At 39.6% G+C, this 20,335-nt stretch overlaps 1 protein-coding gene across 1 annotated transcript in view; it reads left to right on the top strand.

Annotated features, from left to right (window-relative positions):
- The window catches only part of LOC122794942 (adhesion G-protein coupled receptor F2-like), a 632,398-nt gene that overhangs the window by 488,597 nt on the left and 123,466 nt on the right, over positions 1-20,335 (top strand). The window lies entirely within an intron of this gene.

Raw genomic sequence — 20,335 nt, 5'->3', positions numbered from 1 at the left:
GTTGCGTGACAGATGTCTTTTCTCATTCTGGAAAGGCAAAAATCTGGCTGCATTTTTCAATCATTTCAAACATGGGCAGTCTCTCAATATAAAATCAACTCAAACCACCTTGTTAGGTGAGCCTTTAATTGGTTGCCATCCTTGTGGCCATTGCGTCCATTGTCCCAGGTTATTGAAAACTAAAAGTTTTAGCAGTCAAAACACCCCTCAAGTCTACAACATCAGATTTTTTGCTAATTGCACTTCTGATTGGGTGATTTACCTAGCTAATTGTAACTGCTCAGCTTTCTATATAGGTCAAACTTCCAGACCTCTTAAACTCAGAATATCTGAACACCTTAGTGAGATAAAACACCATAAAGAGACTAATGCCCTTTACAAGCATACCCTGTCACACAAAAATGCTTATTTTAATTTCACTATTATTGATAAAATCATGAGACCCAGGAATAATAAATTGGGTTGGCATGATTTGCTAAACACTATGGAGAAAAAATGGATTGTTAAATTGGGAGGTCTCTTTAAACCAGGACTTAATGAGCATCTTTATTTGATCACATGTCTTTTGCTTTTTGTATTTAAAGTATTTCTTAATTTGCTGCTTTTTCACACTGATGAAGGCTTTGTATCCATACAGCCAAAACCGGTTTGTTTTTTAAGAATACTTTTATTATTTTTTGGTGCTATTGTATGCTGGTCTTTCTGCTTTTTTGAAGGGAATGAATTAGGCCAGAGAAGTATGAAGATGAAGCTTTACTCTGTGGCATATCGTCAACTCAGAGGCGATCTCTGCTTAACATACAAGGCCATGTCAAACCCAGAGCTGTTTGACATGCTACACTTAAAGAAATCCCAATCCATCAGAGACACACACTCCAGGGATCTAAACCTTGTCATCACAATAAACAAAGCATGCTGGAGGGATAGGTTCCTGACCCAGAGACTCCCCAGACTCTGGAATAGACTGCCCATACATGTCAAGCAGAACGCCTCTTTGGCCCTCTTCAAAAGGAACCTTGACAACTGGATGGGAGAAAGGAATGCCACCCCGGGGATCACGTCAATCACCCTGCTAGACAGGGGTCCAGGGAAGTAAATAGTGTTGGAAGAAATAGCCAGGGAATTGTTATGGCTAGGCTTGTATAGGCCCTAGGGTTGAAAGCCTAGTACCAACCTATGAACCTATGAAAGAAGCTAGTAGCAGGTATACTCTGTGGTGCACTTGCTTGTTTTCTTTGATAGTGAGGAAATGATACTCACAAGAAGTTGAGTTTGTGATCACGCAACAGATTTTGTTTTCAGTATTCTGTAGTGTGGAATTTTTCTTATAGGCTGTAGCTATTACGGGTAGTCCATATTTGAGATGGGCTAGAAGGACTCCTTTGCCTACAGCTGCCTTAACCAGGTTGGTTAGGTAATGTGAGATTTTCCTAGCCTAGATGAGAAGTGAATTTACTTTTGCCCTTGATTTCTCAATAGGGGCATAGAATGTTAGTGACTTGTCTAGCCACAAACCAAGGTATTTCTAGTTGATAGTTATTTTTATTGTTGTTCCCTAAAGGGTAGTGGTATTTGCAGGACTAGGATGATTTTTTAAGTTTTTGGGTGTTGCCTTATACCATGCCTTTTGTTTTTTGTGAGCTAAGTATTAGTAAGTGGTTATTGAGCCAGGTATTGTGGGAGTTAAGGCATTTTTGCTGCTGTGTTTCAGTTATAGATTGATTACCATATCATCAGCAGAGAAGATGAGCTGTAAGAGCAGGAGGGTCGGGTCTATATTAAATAATCGAACACTTGAAAGTTCGACTCTCATATGGTCAACACCATTCGATCGAACTTTCAAAAGTTTGAATATCTAATAAAAAAATAAACTACACAAAACCTACCTGAAGGTTTTAAGCAGGGAGGCAAACCCCCCAATCTTTAAATATACCAACTACGAGATCGCACTACAGTGTAGAAAAGGAAAATCTTCCCTTATGGAAATCTCCATTACAATGTTCATAGATTCATAGGTAGGTACTAGGTTATTAGCCCTAGAGCCTATATAAGCCTAACCAAAAAGGTACTCTGGCTTTCGCCACCCAAGAAAATTATTTTCCTGTGCCAATGTTGAGCAGAGCCACAGAAGTGATCCCTGTGGTGAATTTCCTATTTCCCATCCAATCATCAAGACTTTTCTTGAAGAGTGCTAATGAGGAGCTCTGTTTGACATAGGTAGGCAGTCTGTTCCAGAGTATGGGAAGTCTCTGGGACAGGAATCTATCCCTCCAGCATGTTCTGTTTATTGTGGTGACAAGGTTTAGGTCCCTAGAGCATGTAGCTTGGAGGGATTGGGATTTCTTTAAGTGGAGCATGTCCAACAGCTCTGGTTTGACATAGCTTTGTATGTTAGGCAGAGATCGCCTCTGAGTAGGAAATATGCAATGGAGTAAAGCTGGAGTTTTTTGAGATGGTCTGTGTAGGGCATCTATTTGAGGTCAGTAATCCTCTTTGTGAGGTATTTCTGTGGTCTTTCCAGTTGTTGTAGATGTCTTGTGAGGTACATACCAAAAGGGGTGTTGTACTGTATAATGGGTCTAATGAGTGATGAGTAGAGGGGAACAATGACCTCTTTTTTTATGGAAGAGAAATCTTTTGTGATGAGGTGAGCCACATAGAAGGATTTCCTGACCACTATGGCGATGTGATTATCAAAGGAGAGATTACTGTCCACCTGTGTCCCAAGGTCTCTTATCACACTTTCAGCATTAAGTAGACTACCACTTATATGGTAGTTCATGGGTACAGAGTTTTTACCAAAGGGGATGACAATACACTTTTTGGCATTGAGCTTCAAGCCATGGCTTTGATACCAGGTATCTGTCTCTGTGAGTCCCTTTTGTAGTATGTCCACATTGTTAGGAGTTTCAGTTTTGACTCCTAGTTTGCAGTCATCTGCAAATTTTGTTAGCCAAAGACCTTCTGTGTTAGGCTGTACTTCGGAGAAGTAGATACCAAACATGAGAGGACCCAGGACTGAACCCTGTGGTACTCCACTTGTCACTGGTCTGAAGTCAGATTTAGAGTCTGCTACTTTCAGAATGTGGGTTCTGTCCATGAGCCAGTTGACAACGCATCTTGTGACATAGGGATTTATACCTAGTTTACTGATCTTATCTATAATTCCAGAGTGGGGGATGGTGTTGAAAGCCTTGGTGAGATCTAGATAAGTTGTGTGAACCACCTTACCCTCATCTATGGCTTTGGTGACTTCTTCAAAGAAGTCAATCAGGTTTAGGAGACATGATCTGCTGTTTACAAACTTGAACTGGGTAGAGTCCAGAGTCTGGAGATTACCAATATCTTTGTTTAAGAGTTCCATGATGATACGTTCCATGGCCTTGCAGACCAGGCTCGTCAGGCTAATGGGGTGGTAGTTCCTGGGGTCTGTCATGGCTCCCCCTTTGTGGAGTGGGATAACCATCATGGTCTGTCATTCAGTGGGCACAAAGCCTGAGGTGAGGCTATGATTGAACATGGTACTTAGGTAGGGTGCCAGTTCATTCTGTAGTTCGTGAAGAACGCAGCCTGGGATATTGTCAGTTCCCATGGATGCTGTGCTCTTGGCTTTGGAGAGTGTGTTTTTTACCTGTGCAGCCATGATTACAGGAACTTTGCATTCTTCTGGTATAGAGTGGACCCTCTAGGGGGTGAGAGGGGGGTAAAGTTAGCACTGAATCTATCTGCCAGGATGTTGGCAATATCAGTTGGTTCTGTATATTTAGTGCCATTGTTCGAACATTCAAAAATCTAATCATATTGTGTCGACCATATGAGACTCAAAATTTTGAATGTCTGAACATTCAATATAGACCCAAAAGGTCATGACATTTTATTAATGAAATAAGAGAAGATAAGAGGAGGTAGGATATAACTTTGGAGTACTTCGACTGAAAGAGGTATGGGTTGAGAGAATGAAGATCTTAATTTAATTTTGAAGAATTAGTTTGACAAGGACTCTTGGAAGCAGGTGATGGATGTGTTCCTTATGTCAATATTCTGAACAGAGGTAAGGAGGAGTTGGTGGTCGAGTAGGTAAAAAAGGCTTTTCTGAAGTCAATAAATATTGCTCCTGTAAAGTTACCTACGCCCATTTGCAGAGAATGTTGTCAGTTAGACACAAAAGTGCTGTCATTGTACTATTACCTGCCCAGAAGCCCTGCTTTTTTAAGGTGAGATGATATTGCTCAATGTAGTTTGAGAGCTGGATATAAATGATTGTTTTCTATCACCCTGCAAAAAGTGTGCAAGATGGAACAGTATGAAAATGTTAGGTGTTTGGTGTTTTTAGACATAGATGTTTTGGGCAGGAAGATAAAGAGTGGTTTTCTCTAGATGTTGGGTGTTATGTTTTGTGTGAGGTAAAGATCAAATATGTGATGAGGAAGCTGGTTTAGAAATTCCCTGCTGTGGTAGATAAACCTGGGAAAATGTGGTCTAAGCCTGGAGTAGAGTCTTTGGGCATATATTCAAGCAGGTTAATAATTTATTTTTGTGTTTTTTGTTTTAATAGAAAGAGATGAAATGAGTGGGCTTTGGGAGAGAGGAGAGGAGATGCTCTTGATAGTTTGGGTAGGGTTGCTAATTTTTTTGACAAAGTCAGAACAGGTGAGTAGACATTGATTTGTCTGAATTAGGCTTAGAGAGAATTTGTTGTATTTGCATCAAATGAAAAGGCTGACCTCGTGCCAGATGTTAATTGGTTTTGAAATGCTTTGCTTTGTACCTCCACATGGATTGTTTAGACAAGTTTTGGAGTTTGTTAAGGATAGCACAGCAATCAAGGGTTGGATTGTTTTTCCATGACTGTCAGGCTCCATCCCTTGGCTTGAGGTGAGATTTAAGTTTTTTGGTGAACCATGTTTTTTTTTTGTTATTTTAACATGGGAAAGAACTTGGTCTGAAACTGGAGAAGTGCCTGATTTATGGTTGCACCTGCTATATTAGATTCTTGTATGTTCAGTAGAGTAGACCTGTTAAATGCTGTGTGGTGGATTTTCAACTTGGTGATATTGTATGTGGGTTGGGGTCTGAAGGAGATCAGCTTGGGGGAGAAGGTACAGACAGATTCCTGACCTTAAAGATGAATGGTTAGTAATCACTGAATGTAAATGGAATAATGGGAATATTTGAGGCAGTTGATAGTTCATTATTGATAAGTAGCTAAATAAGCTAAATAGTTGTTGGAGTGTAGATTTGAGTGGGTAGGTTCTATGATTAGCTGTAGGAAATCCTTGTTAACTAAATATTTAAAAATGTCATTCAAGATGAGACCTGGAAAGCTAAGAAACTATTTCAGAACTTAGATATTTGAATTTAGAAAGAGATAAAGGAGGAGGAATATATGTTTCTCCAATAATAGGGGTTTATTTTTCTTGGTGTTAAAATTTAGGAGAACAAAGCCAGTGTTTGTGTCTCTTGTTGTATTGGCTTTGGCTAAGAGAATGGACTTAAGATGGCTTTTGTATAATAATAGACAGCGTCCCCCTTTCCTGTTAACAGGTCTTGCATCATACTTCTAATTGTGTGAGCAGAAGAGGTGCTGAAATTTGAGGTTGTTTGGTTTGATCCAAGATTCAGTGACAGCTGTAATGTCTGGGATGTGGCAGGAAATAAAAGCACTTATTTGGTTGAGTTCGTAAGCAATGTGTGAGTTCTGTCTTTTAACCAGTTTTCTATCCATCTTACTACATACGGCTTTATCTGTAATGCATTAAGCTTGCTAATTATGCTAGCATGGAGGATGGTATAAAATGCCTTGGTAAGACTGAGGTTTCCTGTGGGGATAGCATGGCCACTGTGTCCCTGTGTCCCTGTGTTACCCTTTCAAAGATGTTAACCAAGTTCATTAGACAGGATCTACCCTTAACAAGGCCAGACAATTACAGGCCTAGTTGGATGAGATTTTTGATACCATAGTTTCTCAGATTAGTGGAAATATGGTCCATGCTTTTGCAAATGAGACTCATCAGGCTCACAGGCCTATATTTCCCAGAGTCAGTGATAGCCCTGCTCTTATGTATTGATATCATTACTGCTGTGCATCAAACCTCTGTGGTTTAAGTCATAGTTTATGTAGTAGCTCTGCTGGGGCTTGTTTATCATTGTTTATTAAACAGCTAGGTATATTATCAGGCCCCATAGAGAAAGCAGTTTTGGTCTTGGAAAGCACCTTCAGTACATGTTCCTCACAGATGATGTAGGTTTCAAGTGTTGCAGGGATTAGTAGGCTTTTGATAGTTGTCTTTGTAGTAATATTCACACTCTTTTTGTTTACTAGTATGCTGGTAATGTCAACTTGGATAGACTAGATGGCACCATTTTGAGTGAGTACAGACTAATGTTGGGTGTTATTACTTAGTTTCCAAATTCAGTTAAAGAAGGATTTGTAATTGTCATCAGTTTCAGATTATGTTCATGGACTGGTTTTGTAGCTGTAATAGTATTTTTCTCAAGTTTTTAGTTGCATTTCTGATATTATCTTTGTTATGAAGGACTTTGATATTTTTCAAGTTTTTAGTTGCATTTTTGATAGTATCCTTGTTATGAAGGATTTTGATCCACTATATGCTTTAAGGAGATTTTTTTTTATTTTATTTATGTTGATAGATCATCAGGGTAGTCTGTTTTTAATTTTTCCATTATATTTAGATTGGGTGTTGACTGCCAGTTGTATATATTTATCTGAGAAGGCATAGAACTTGTTTGTGAAGATAACTGCTATAGAAAGGTTGGGGCTGATGTTGCTAAAAGTGAAGGTCAGGCAATGTGTTGTTGAGACATCTGGAATTGTGCAGGTCCACCTTAATGTGATCCTGTTTTGGATTTATTATGTTAGTTATGCTGAGATGTCCATTAGCTGGACTCTGCCTATAAAAGGCACTATGGGGGCAGCACAGGCTTTGGTTAGTATATGGAAGGGAACAAAACCAACCAACACAAAAAAAAAACACAAAAGAAAACACAAACAAAACAACAGCCAAAGAAAAAAAGATAACAAAACACAACAACAAATAGACATATAAGTTCAAAATAATCCACACAAAAAATTTGAGGAAATGTTTGACAGCACCTACTGAAGAACAAAACCATTTGAACTTAAACACTGACTTTTAAAAAAGGAAAAATTTGTTTAATTTTAGTTTTGTTTTTCATTTCACTTCTTAAGCGTGATTTCTTCTTTTTGTTCTTCTCATAACACTCACTGCTGATGCTATTTTGCTGCTTGTGGCTGTACTGGTAAATCTTTGTGTTTATTAGTATATGGAACTGTTTGAATGAGAGGTGCAGGCCATCCTTTGCAAAGCAAGTAGGTTGTTGCCCATCTCGTCCCACACTGACATTTAATGGATCCTCCGAGAAGAACACCAACTATGTAATCACTCATTAAAACTGATTATCTTCTTATTATATCTAGGCATCATTCTTGGAGAAAGAAGGATTTCACTCACGTCCAGAATCATGCTTGCATTTGTGACATGCATGAAGAGTGCTGACATGTCTCTCTGAATATCCAGAGTTTCATGTTCAAAGTCATTCACCCCCATGTAGACCACCACCATAACATAGTCATATTTTTTTAGATGCAAGAGTCTTAAGGGTCCTTGAAATATCAGAGATCCTGGCATCTGGAAGACAACTCCCCATCATCTTGTCCTCATCAGCCTAGTGAATAGAGAATCAACATGCCTAACTGTAGAGTCAACAGTCAATAAAACATTCTAATTAGTAGACTGGTCTTGTGTACTCGGTTTGAAAGGATTTAGCGCTTATTGACTCCTTGTTGAAAGTGTCCTAAAGGTGATATGATATTGGATTGAACATTTGTCTTTATGGGTCTAGGGAGCTTTGCCAAGGATTGTTTTTTCCATTCTCAATGTCAGACATTTTAGTGATGGTGATGTAAAATGTGATGGATGTGTGTGTGCTGCTCACATTTTTTTTTGTAAGACAAAGGCCTCCATATTTATTACATATTTACATCTCTCACAAACAAAGTTTCTTGTGTTGAGTAAGAGTTCATTATTTGTGAGCAAAAAGTCCGTTACTAGACTGTCTAAAGATGCCAACTGCTATGTGGCAGGCAGCAACAGGTAAACAAGCAGGCTGACCTTCCATTTTACTCTAGAGATTTGAAGCATTAAATAAAATTACACAGAGTACTACGTGTAGGTTAATAAGACAGATATCTGACTGTACTGTGGAGAAATGTAACTATGCGGATATTTTTATGGAGAGTTTCTCTATGAACTAAAGTAGGTAAATTAGGTCTAGGTGGTAGGGGTATACAGCCTTATTAAATTAAGTAAACAAAGTAATTTAAGCTGCAACTTAGACAAGGGACAGTATAGACTCACTAACATCTATAAATTATGAGCTACACTGAGCAGCTAATGGCAGCTTTGGGAAATACAGATAAGCTGTAGGCTACTTAGAGCAATATGGAACAGGTGTCAGCTGCTTTGGGTACTGTAAAGCTGCAACAATAACAGCAGCAGTAGGCTGCTAGGGGTGTCTTTGTGTTTATGGGGGAGGGGGCATGTGTTATACAATGATGCTACTTGTGCAACTGCAGGTAGCCAGGAACAAGTCTAAGTAATATGAGTCACAATTACACTATTGGGAGAGGTAAGCTGCATTAGGACAAGCATGGATCAAGATGCCTATGCCTTAGCAGTGCACATTGCCACACTGCTGTACTAAGTACAACAACTTGCTGAAACACATTATTTATAGCAAAAAAGAAAAAAAAAACAGCAAACAATGACTTAATAAAGCACACCATCCAATAAAATCATGATCTAATTTTGCCTCAGTAACAAGCACTACTGAAAAAAGTACCTTGGTATATATATCAAGGGAGCCCGCAGGATTTTTTGCAGGGGGGGTGCAAACCCAAGCCCTGCCCATGCAACCCCACCCCTCTGCTGCCCCCGCCCACTCAGCCCCACTCCCCCCACCCACACAGCCATTCCAGTGTACCATTACTTGGCTATATCTCCCCATTTGTCAGAGACACTGTTCAAATCTGTCAGTGTGCATACTGTTTTATGCTTTACTTCTACAATGATTACAGATATCTGGATTTCATTTACAACTTTTATTTCAAATTTTATAGCACAAACACTGATAGACATTTACTAAACCTAAACAAAGCAATAGTCTTACAATGAAAACAGACTTAGCATTAAAACTTATCTACCTTTGAAACCCACATTCACTGAAACAGCATTGAAACCCACATTCAACGAACATGCATTTGGCCAGTGACAGGATAAGTTTACCTTTGGCCTGTTTCCAAATCATAGGCTCCTTGCACACATTTTTAGAACCATGCAAAAGTTCTTTGATTCACCTTCCTGACTGTATTAATTATACTACATAATAATTTAAATATATCCCTTGTATAATACAGCACCACTTGTTAGAGTGTGTTTTAAATTTATAGTTCTGAGCATTTTTCCTTTAAAGGAGTACCACACCCACAGACTCAAAAAACATGTTTAAAACATCATGGCATGATGTTTCCTACACTTTAACAGCACTCTGGGATTATTTACAGGATTTTAAATATTTTTATATGTAATTCCAGACTCTGACCACCTGGAGGCTGGCATATTGATGTGGTTTGGATAAATCAGGTTGCCATACAGTATCCCAGAAATCATTGTTTGGCTCAAAAATGTTACATCATGCAGGCCTCCGTTTGCCTAAAGTTCCTGTCATTTCATACATGTTGCATGCGTACAAAGTACTGAATAAAATAGAACAGTGTAAGTAACATTCCCTGCTGCTGGATGACTACTTAAAACAGAAACAGTGCAAATGCCACAGAACACTGCTGCCTCTTTTTCCTAATTTAGTTTAAATGGCACTAATTTGTGAGACAATGAATTCCAGCCCATTTACTTCTCACCTCCTCCATAACACTTAGCTTCCCTAGCTGTCAACGTTTTGAGGGTAATTTGAACTGGTAATTCCATTGATTGGCAGATCTCAGCAGGGTGCTTGACTCATGTAATTTAATCTTTGCTCTAGCATTTCCTTTGTTAGAGGGGACATTTTTTTGCTGCACTATAGCCATGGCCTTACTTGACAGCAATCACATCCAGTAAGGTCTTGCACCAAGGAGCTAAAGAATAAAACATTTATACTATTAACCAGTTTAAATCTTTATTAATTTAAGTGCTAAGGTATCACTTCATGCTTCCACCTTGTTAAAAATTGAGATTTACATGTGCAAAGTGTGTTGGTATGCAATGTTTGCCTTCATATGTTTTTACTCCACTGGTTGGTTTACAAAGAAAAACCTTTTGCAGTGTCCCTGGATTTGTCTTTGTACATACAAACCACATTGCTATATTTTCCCCTTCCTTTTTCTTGTGTCCAGAAGTCACTTATAACAAAGTACATTTTTTATTTATTATTTAACTTACCTTGAATCAGATAATGGATATCACTGCAAAGAATCACTGCTGAAATATTTGTGCATGGACAAAATCCCTTACTAAATCTATTTGCCAGCCTCCAGTTCAGTTGGTGCTATGGCTTTAATATACTGGTGTGTTTGCTCATGCCTTCCAAATATCTCCACCATTACATACCAGTTTTGCAATGTAGTAACCACCTGACATGCCCATACACCTTTAGCCATCAATATGCAGCTACTCCTGTTCATGTGAGTATGTGAATTCATTTTCAGACTTAAGGTGTGGAAGCTGCACTGAATAATTCTAGGTGTTTGTTCATGTTTCACATGGTGCTTGCTTAGAGCTACTCTCATGTTAAGCCACTATGAATATGTTGCACTGCCACCTCTGATACCAGGGAATTATAAAAATTGTAAATGCTTTATTGTTGTTGCTTTACAGAGGACAATGTAAATAGGGAGGAAAAGGGCCGTGAAGTTGAGGAATACATTAGAGAAACCTGTTGTACTCCTTTAAGCAATGAAACAAATCATATGAACCAATAATGACAACCTGCCCAATTCAGAACATTTAAACCATAAAGAGCCACTCAAACTTCTGTCATACAATCTACCACTATCAGTCAATATCAGTCAATATGCTGAATCTCTGCAGAAGTAAAAGTCATCTGAATAATTCCACATTAATGAGATCTGAAACCAATGAAGCCAATGAAGAGGTTGTTGCTAGAAAAAAACTTTATATTTCAGTGTTTCATTTACAAATTCAGTGCCTGTTGCCCTTGAAAAATAAATTGCCTAGGTTACATTAAAAGAAATGGTAAACTGGTATATTGCAATAGGGAATGAGTGGCAAGCAGAAACGCAGGTTCATAGTTATTAGGTGTCTCATCCAAAGGAGGACATACTAAGGATGCTGCAGTACTATACCCCCTTAAAATACAAATGTACATGCTGTAGGACTAGAACCTACAGCCCTTTGCATTAATATGCAAGCATGCTACCTGCTGTGTTAACACTGCTTTAAAATTCTATACCACAGTAATGATACCATTTGCTAAACAAAACAGTTGTACATTTTAAGCAGACTCAGCATGAGCAGCAGTAACCTATGCTCCCTTGAAGCTCACAATTCCTTGAAAATGCACTTGACAATAAATTCCACCTGCTAGATCTAACTAGGGCATTTCTCTCTCTCTGACACACACACACACACACACACACACACACACACACACACACACACACACACACACACACACACACACTTAGAAAGTTGCTAGAGTAACAGAGGTTGGGTTAGAATATATTTTCTGAAGGATATCATGTCTGAAACTCAAATGCATGTCATTTATTTAGTAACTTTAATCCTTGGCTCATCCCAGTGATTTGTCAAAAACAGAATTTTTATGAGGAACAGACCAAAAATATAATGCAAAAAAACAAAAACAAAAAAACAAAAAACAACAAAAAAAAAACACTTTATTCAGCTGCTTATACACTATTTATGTTTCCTCCTCCTACTCTATTACTTCATCTTTTTTCTTCTGCTACTTGCTGCTACATGTTCTCTAAAGTGTTCAATTACATCTTTTCTGTTGCATTTATTACTGCGTGTTTATAGCCTGTTGAAATTGTAAGTGTTATTCTAAGCCTCTTAGTTTTGGTTTAAGCACTTGGGCTTTAGGCCTACCCCTTAGGTCTCCCTGGCCTTTCTCCCTCAGATTCTGACAAATATGGATGGACGATTTCCTATTGTTTCTCCCACTAGCCTGGTTGGTATGGGCATCCTGAGGGAGTGTAGCAACTGCCTCATGTATATGGACAACCATCTACTGCTACCACCCAAGGACACAATTTGTGAGAGATGTAATTACATTAAGAACCTAGAGTGTTTGTTCTCTCCTTCACATGCCAGTATATCTGGCACTGAGAAGGTTGTCAGTACAATCAGCACACCTCAAACACCACCCACAACTGCACAACACACACCAACATATGCAAAGGTTCTCAACATAAACAAACCCAAACAAAGGAGACGTCGGAGGCAAAAACACACCAACTCCACAACCCTCCACACCAAATACCATGCATATGCCACACACCTGTGTCTCTCAACCACTAAGGCCTAACCATAAACCCAACATATTAGTCATTTGAGACTCCATTATGAGACACAAAGATGTGTCTCTCACCAGGCTGGATAAGGAGAAAGTCACAGTTAGTTGTTTGTCAGGTGTCAGATTCTGTCTGCCATATCACACATGCACTCATGTCTCTCAACAACAAGTACTGTTATGACTTTATCATAGTCCATGTTGGCATGAACGACTTGAGATGTACCATCCTAGACTATTTGGAGAGAGAGACATGACTGAGCTCGCTGAATATGTGTCCCAGGCAGGTATGACCCTAGCCTTAAGCAGCATTCTACTGTCACCCAGAATGATGCCTCGATACAAACAGAAAATGATTGATTTTAGCAATTGGCTTAGTTTCTGGTGTCATTCCAGGGGGATCCAGTACTTGTCAGCTTGGTAATATATGATCGACAGACCACAATGCTTTGCTAGAGATGGCCTGCATCTGTCCCACTTGGGATTCAGGGTTCTGGCAAAGGCCCTTGTCTCCCCTATAGTGCTTTTTTAGGAAAAGTCATGAGGTTGATGCTACCAACGTAAAACATTTCAACAAAATGCAAATTAAAGGTCATGCTGCTAAACGCTAGGAGTCTAAACATGAAACTGCACTTATTGCAAGCATTCTTAACCCTGGAAGATGCTGACATATGTGCAGTCACAGAAACCTGATTCAAAACTGCGAAGAGCAACCCAGCCTTACCTGGTTTCTCAACCTATCATACATTCAGACCCCAAACTGTGGGCAGCAAAGCCAAAGGAAGTGGAGTTTCTATATATTTTATATATATATATATATATATATATATATATATATATATATATATATATATATATATATATATATATATATATTTATTTATTAAGTATGACACACAGGAGACACTCCAGGTGCAGTTAACCATTGACAAGACCCATATTCAAATCATAGCTAGCTATAAGCCCCAAAATTTGACTCAAGATGCAAACTCCACCTATCTACACCTCTTCAAATCTATCATGATTCAACCTTTTACCCTGATTTTGGGTGACTTTAACTACCCAATCATAGACTGGAAAAAATGACTCATGCCGGAACACAAATGCCCAGAGATTCCTCGATTTTATCAATGCAAATGCTTTGGAACAGCTAGTCAGTACCCCAACAAGATGTGATAACATCTTTGACTTGGTATTAGCCAACATGAGTAACCATTGCAGCACCCCCTACAGTATCATCCTCCCTGGCAAGATCCAACCATAAAGCAGTCACTTTCAAAGTCACCATCTCCCCTGACCCCCTCTAGCTAGGGTCAAACAAAAAAACTTCTCCAAAGCTGATTACAATCTCCTGAGGAATGGTATAAACAGTTTCACAGCCTCCTCCCCCTCTGTAGGAACTGGCACCAATATCCAAATCTATACCAAAGTACTATACAAGCATTTATATAGACGCATGAAATCAGGAATACCCAACAGGACAAAATAATCCTCCGCAAGGAAGAGTAAACCTGTCTGGTGGACATCTGCAATAAAGTATATAACAAAAGGAAAAAATTGCAGTCTAGGACCAAGAAGGAGCAGGTGCCCAATTGGAAGGAATCTCTCCTTAGCCTGAAGAAGAAAATAAGAGCACTAGTGAAATCCTGTAAAGCCAACTTAGACTCCAAATTGACCACATCTACTAGAGACAATCATAAGGCCTTCTTCACATATGTCCGCAATCTCAAAGGAAGCACCCAAATCTGTTCATAACTGGTGGTCAAGGAAACCACATACACAGATGCTGTAGATATAGCCGACCTACTGGCTGACAGATTCAGCAAAATCTTCACCCCTCTCTCCCCCCATCAGTAAATCAGGACATCCTCAGTACCTGCCCCCTCCCCTTTTCTCTAGGGGAACAGGTCCTTACTGCCCTCTCAAAGGCAAAAAAATACAGCCTCCATGGGACCTGAAAACATCCCCGGCTGCATCCTACATGAACTCAGGCATGAACTTGCAGCACCATTAGGCACCCTATTCAACCAAAGCCTGAGTACCTGCTTTGTCCCAGCCGAGTGGAGGACTGCCATTGTCATCCCTTTACACAAAGGTGGAGTGTCCACCGATCTGGGAAGTTATAGCCCCAACAGCCTAACTAGCCTGAGCTGCAAGACCATGGAATGGATTATCATGGACCTCATTAACAGGGACATTGCCAACCTCCAAACACTCAACCCCACACAGTTTGGCATTGTCAAGGGGAGGTCGTGTCTGTTAAATCTGGTTGACTTTGAGACAGCCACCAAAGCACTGGACAAGAGGAAGATGGTGCACACCACCTACCTTGACCTGGCCAAAGCCTTTGACACTATTCCCCACTCGAGCATAGGGGAAGCCACCTCAAGCAGTAGACCCGAAATGAGCAGCATACCTCAGGGGATTGGTCTTTGGGCCTCTGTTATTTGGGATATACTTCTCTGAGATGCAGGCCAAAACCAGTGGGCTGTGGCTGACCAGGTTTGCTGATGACTGCAAGCTGGGAGTGGTTATCAATTCCCCAAGTGATGTGGACGTCCTCCAAGAGGGTCTCACCCAAACAAATGACTGGTGCCAGAAACATGGCCTAAGGCTGAATGCCAAAAAATGCATCATCATCCCCTTTGGGGAAAGTGACGTCACCACATATTATCACATTAATGACAATGTCCTAAGCATGCAATCAGTCGTGAGGGATTTGGGCACCCAGGTTGATAGCAACCGGACTTTTGACCACCATGTTGCTTCCGTTGTATGGAAAGCTTTCTACATAAGTAAGGGTATCTCATCCAGGGACAAGGAGGTTATAACATCCCTGTATTCTTTTCTTTTAAGGCCAATTACTGAGTACAAATGCCCCCTTCGGCATGTACTTTACAAAGCACATGCAGCAGCTGGAGAGACCACACAGAGGTTCCTCAACAGGAGAATCCAGGGCCTCAACACAGATAGGCTAAAAGCCCTGTCCCTCTACTCAGTTTCATACAGACTCCTCAGATGTGACCCCTGTTGGGCATACAAAGCAATCTCAGACCCTGCCTTGATGGGACTGCTGCATATCCGCAAGTCAAACTTCTGACCTCAACCTGGTCTGTGACATCAATAGGATTTGTTGGTGGGACAGATTTGTATCCCAGAGACTTCTCCATCTGTGGAATAGACACCCTCTCCACGTCAGGCAGAGTACCTTATTATCCCTTTATATGTGCAACCTGAATAACTAGATGGGAAACAGAAAATGCATCCCTGGGATTTTACCTGTGTCTCTGCCGACAGGGGCTTTGGGTGCTGACTTGTCTAAACATGGCTAAACTCTTGCCTGGGCTTATAAGGGCATCAGGGCCAATAACCTAGTAACTTACTATGATCCTATAATATTATCCACCCAAGTGAGTGATGACTGGCATACTGTGCAAGGACGCTACCCTATCCCCATCTTTGTGTTTTCCATCCCTTATGTGTCTTTCTACATTCCTTTTAAATTTTCCAGCCTTGACCACCATCACTTGTCCATCCCCTGTGCATCCCCTATATGTCTGTGCTTATCTGCTGTCCTCCCTACCTTTTGTTTTTTTCCACTGCAAGTGTCTGTATTTCTGTCTAGGTCTGTTTACATTGGTCTACCTGACCCTGCTGTCTGCTCTTCTTTCTCTGTTTCATCTGATACACTTATTTCCTATATATGAAAAAGGGCTCTTTCTAAGAATGAATGCATGAATACATGTATACATACATAATTAATGAATCATCCTTCTTTTCCCAGTCCCCTTTCATGCCTTATAGTAATCCTTGTGTCTGTCCCTGCTTTCTGTTTTCCCTTTTATTACTTTCCTGTCTATACCATTTCTTCTCCATTTATAAAAGATGAGTAATAAGTATTACATATTTGTTATGGAACTCCAACTGGGTATGTATGTGCAATTCTTTATGTTCAGTTGTCTGTCTCTCTGTTTGCTGCTTATCTATCAATATATATATATATATATATATATATATATATATATATATATATATATATATATATATAGATATGTGTGTGTGTGTGTGTGTGTGTGTGTGTGTATGTGTGTGTTTATCTATCTGTCTACCTATCTAATCTCCTAACAACACAACCTGAGAAGTGGTAGTGATGGACAAGTATATGGTACAGAGAGTAAATATTTTATTCTTATTCTATGCATATTATCAAAGTATTCATCGCTACTCCAAGAGTGTTTAACATGGTACCTAAGCCTCACTTAAGCAAACTGCAAAAAATAATACTAGATACATACAGTAAAATAAATACTAAGCAACCTCACCAGAACATTTAAACCCATGTAAATCATTACCTAAGAGACTAACTGAGATCTAAACTATAATCAACTAAACAGAAATTAGCAGTAATGTCAAACTGAACTTAAAAAGAAAACTAAGCTATCTGAGTTAAAGTAATATATATACTTGATTAAACTAACTAGCAAATATTAACAGAAACCTTATGACACATATTACAAAACTACTTCAAAACTACCCATAATGTTGTATGAACAGCTTAGTAGGTAGCACATATGTGTTTGTTGCAGGAAAAATTAAAAAGCAGTGGATTCAAATTGTAACTAAATAAATGAATGAATAGCAGAATCATAAAGTAATGTAGGTAGTAACAGAGTCTGGACTATATTTGCAGTACTGTTTCTGTTAGGTAGTGTTTTGAATTTTCAGGTTACATAGCCAATATGGTTCTTGAAGGATAATTTATGATTTATAAATATCCCTTTAAGTTTGGCATGGGCAACTTGTTCAGTTGGTGTGATATTTTGTAAATTAATTGAGATTTCACCTAAGTGAAATATGAATGGCTTAGATTTATTTGCATTTAATAAAACATTGATTATTTAAGCCAGTGTTCTAGGCTTTGAAGTTTTAGTTGTGTGAAATGTTGCAAATGACCAAAGGAGCTCCTACCTTTGTGGAATCCCTCTCTGCTCCTGAAACAGCTTGCTTGCTCCGATTTTAATGGCAACCCTCTTCCTGGACACAACACAGCATCTCTGCTGGCACGCCCATCTAGAATTCAAATTTTATGCGCAAATGCGGAAGATAAAAACGTAAACCATCCGCATGTATGGAAAAGACGAAAACATGTCGCAAGCACTTCCATTTGTACGACCGGACGCAAAGGGAGTTCTTAAAGAAGAACGCCCTTAATTTTTTTTTTTAATTAGAAGTAAATTAATCTCCTGGCCAGCCGATTCCAGGGGGGTGCAAGTACACCCCCTTGCACCTGTCTGCAGGCGCCCTTGATATATATATATATATATATATATATATATATATATATATATATATATATATATATATATATATATATATTCATCTCATACAATGGCACATGGGGAGTGCAACAGTGGAGTCAGTGATAGAACATGAATTTATGCACTGAATAGTGGGAGTAACTACTGACATTGTTTGGGACCATACCTCTCAAACTTTTAGAGCAAGAAATCTGGACAAAGTCGTAAATAATGGTGGGAAAAGGGTCAAAAGTAGGAGAGATTATAAAATATTCTTCTTAAAAATTTAGAAAAATTATCAAATAAAAGGTTTTCCAGCAGCATAAATTTTATGAAGGGTGTGAAGTCTGAAACTCAAATGCCAGCCATTATTTTATGACTTACATCCTCAATGATTTTTAAACGATTTGCCAGAAAAACTAAATTTTATGAGGAGCAGGCCAAAATAATGAGGCAAACATCTGGATATTCTGCAAAAACTGGGACAGTTGAGAGGTATGTTTGGGACAGCTGCAAATGGTTTTGAAAAGAGGCAGACACATCCTCATAAAACAAGTTTTTATGTATTTATTTTGTCTGCTTTCTGTCATACTGATAGCCATCTCAGTAGCCCAGAACCTTTGCTGGGTCTACTGGCACTGCAGTCTCCCACTGGTCAATGTTGAATTTCAAGCAATGCCAGTGAGGAGCTTAAGTGCGTCCTGGGAGTATTGCTGTCTATCTACAATCCAGTTTTTTTTTGACCTACCTGAAACCCCCCTACATTCATTAACCTCATCCAAGGGCTACTCCCCTCATTGGACCATGCCTCCTCTTAGGTAGCATCACTAGCAAATGCCCTGCCCCTCCCTTCTTCCCATATTGTGCCACTCATCCCTCCCTGCCAGCTTCTCATATGACCAAAATGCTAATCAAGCATTAAGTTATCTGGGCCATGCTTAGGGCTTTATCCTTTTACACCAAAGTCCTGACATAGAAAAGTGTGCAACCTGTAGATCAAATGATAGCACCCTGAACATCTGTCTGGTAGATGCTGCAGCTGCATCTGTGGTTTGGTATGCTACTGCATAAACTGGACATTCAAGGTGGTGCTGTAAGTTGTGAAAGGGGAATCAGTGAGCCATTTTAGATCTGACCCTAGGAGACACTTTTTGCAAACTTTTGTGTTAATGGAAGTGGAGATGCCCTTGGTCAGCAAGAGACATGTCACTGTTAGAGCGCACTGATGATGGCAGTCTGTGATCTGGTTATGTGGATACTGACCCACTACTGCCTAGGGGTATGATGGATGCTAATTGTTTTCACAGCCATCATTCAATCCAGCAGCTGTTGGTGATTCGCTGAAACAGGTCTTTGATATGGTAGCCAGTGATGGCAATGCAAATATTGCCAGTGGTGATTTTGTGGCATAGCATGCTCATATTTTGAGGAGTAGAGTCACTTCACTTTGACTTTATGTGTAAACCAACAATATTGTCAAGCATTGATGACAAGTTGTTACAGAATGCTTTAGGATGTCTATAAGTAGATAGAGTGGTGTGATTTGTTCTTATCAAAACTGCAAGCAGACACCCTTCACTTGCTGTGATGGCACAATGTAAGCATTGCATGTCTGTGGACAGATGGACACCCGATGGGGAATGATGCAGAAGTAGGATACAGTGCTACACCTGCATCTGAACTCTGTCCCTGCATCAGCATCATATGATTCAGCGCTTAAGTACTCCCGGCTTGTAAGATCAATACCTTTTCTACAGTCTGGAAGGAGATTGCCTGCTGCGGGCACTCCAAATGCATGCAGCTTTCCATTTGTCTAGGCTGCTCTTCACACTGTGGTTATCTGACACTTTCTCAGAACAGTGGCTACACCTCATGGTCATGGCAATGTCTGTATGCCTGCACCATGCTACACTGGATTATCAAGCACTCAACTATATTTGCTTGTCACCTGGTGGGTGAGGGGGATTACAAGTGAATGATTATGAAACTCTTGTAATTTACTATACTTTAACAAAAATTTGATGATGGCATCTGTTTTTCTCTTTGGGACATTTTAGTAATGTGACAGGGGTCTCTTGTGTATCTGTTTTGACACATGTGTGTTTTGATACTTTCTGTTATATGCAGTCCACATTATATGGCATGTATTTCTGATTTTGCTAGGGCACACAATATGAGCTTATGTTAGGCAAACAGAAGTTGTGTGAGTATGGTGTGCAACTGTTGGGCACATGTCTGGTAGTAAAAGCGACCAATATGACAATGTTGTGATAGCTTCACTTTGTATTAAGCATCCACTAGACAGTGTGGTCCAAGTGGTGTTAATGGGTAGCTAGCAGGGTTATGTTTCAGTCTGAAGCAGATGATACAAAATGCAGCTCACCTTGTCAGGGATGGATTGCAGTGCTCTACCTGATTCAGTCAGATCCCTGAATCATATTTTCAGGTGT

Source organism: Protopterus annectens, chromosome 2.part1, assembly GCF_019279795.1.
Source record: "Protopterus annectens isolate FY-2018-M chromosome 2.part1, PAN1.0, whole genome shotgun sequence".
In the NCBI taxonomy this organism is placed as follows: Eukaryota; Metazoa; Chordata; order Ceratodontiformes; family Protopteridae; genus Protopterus; species Protopterus annectens.
The sequence above is the reverse complement of the archived record's forward strand: the minus strand, read 5'-3'. Positions and strand labels throughout refer to the sequence as shown.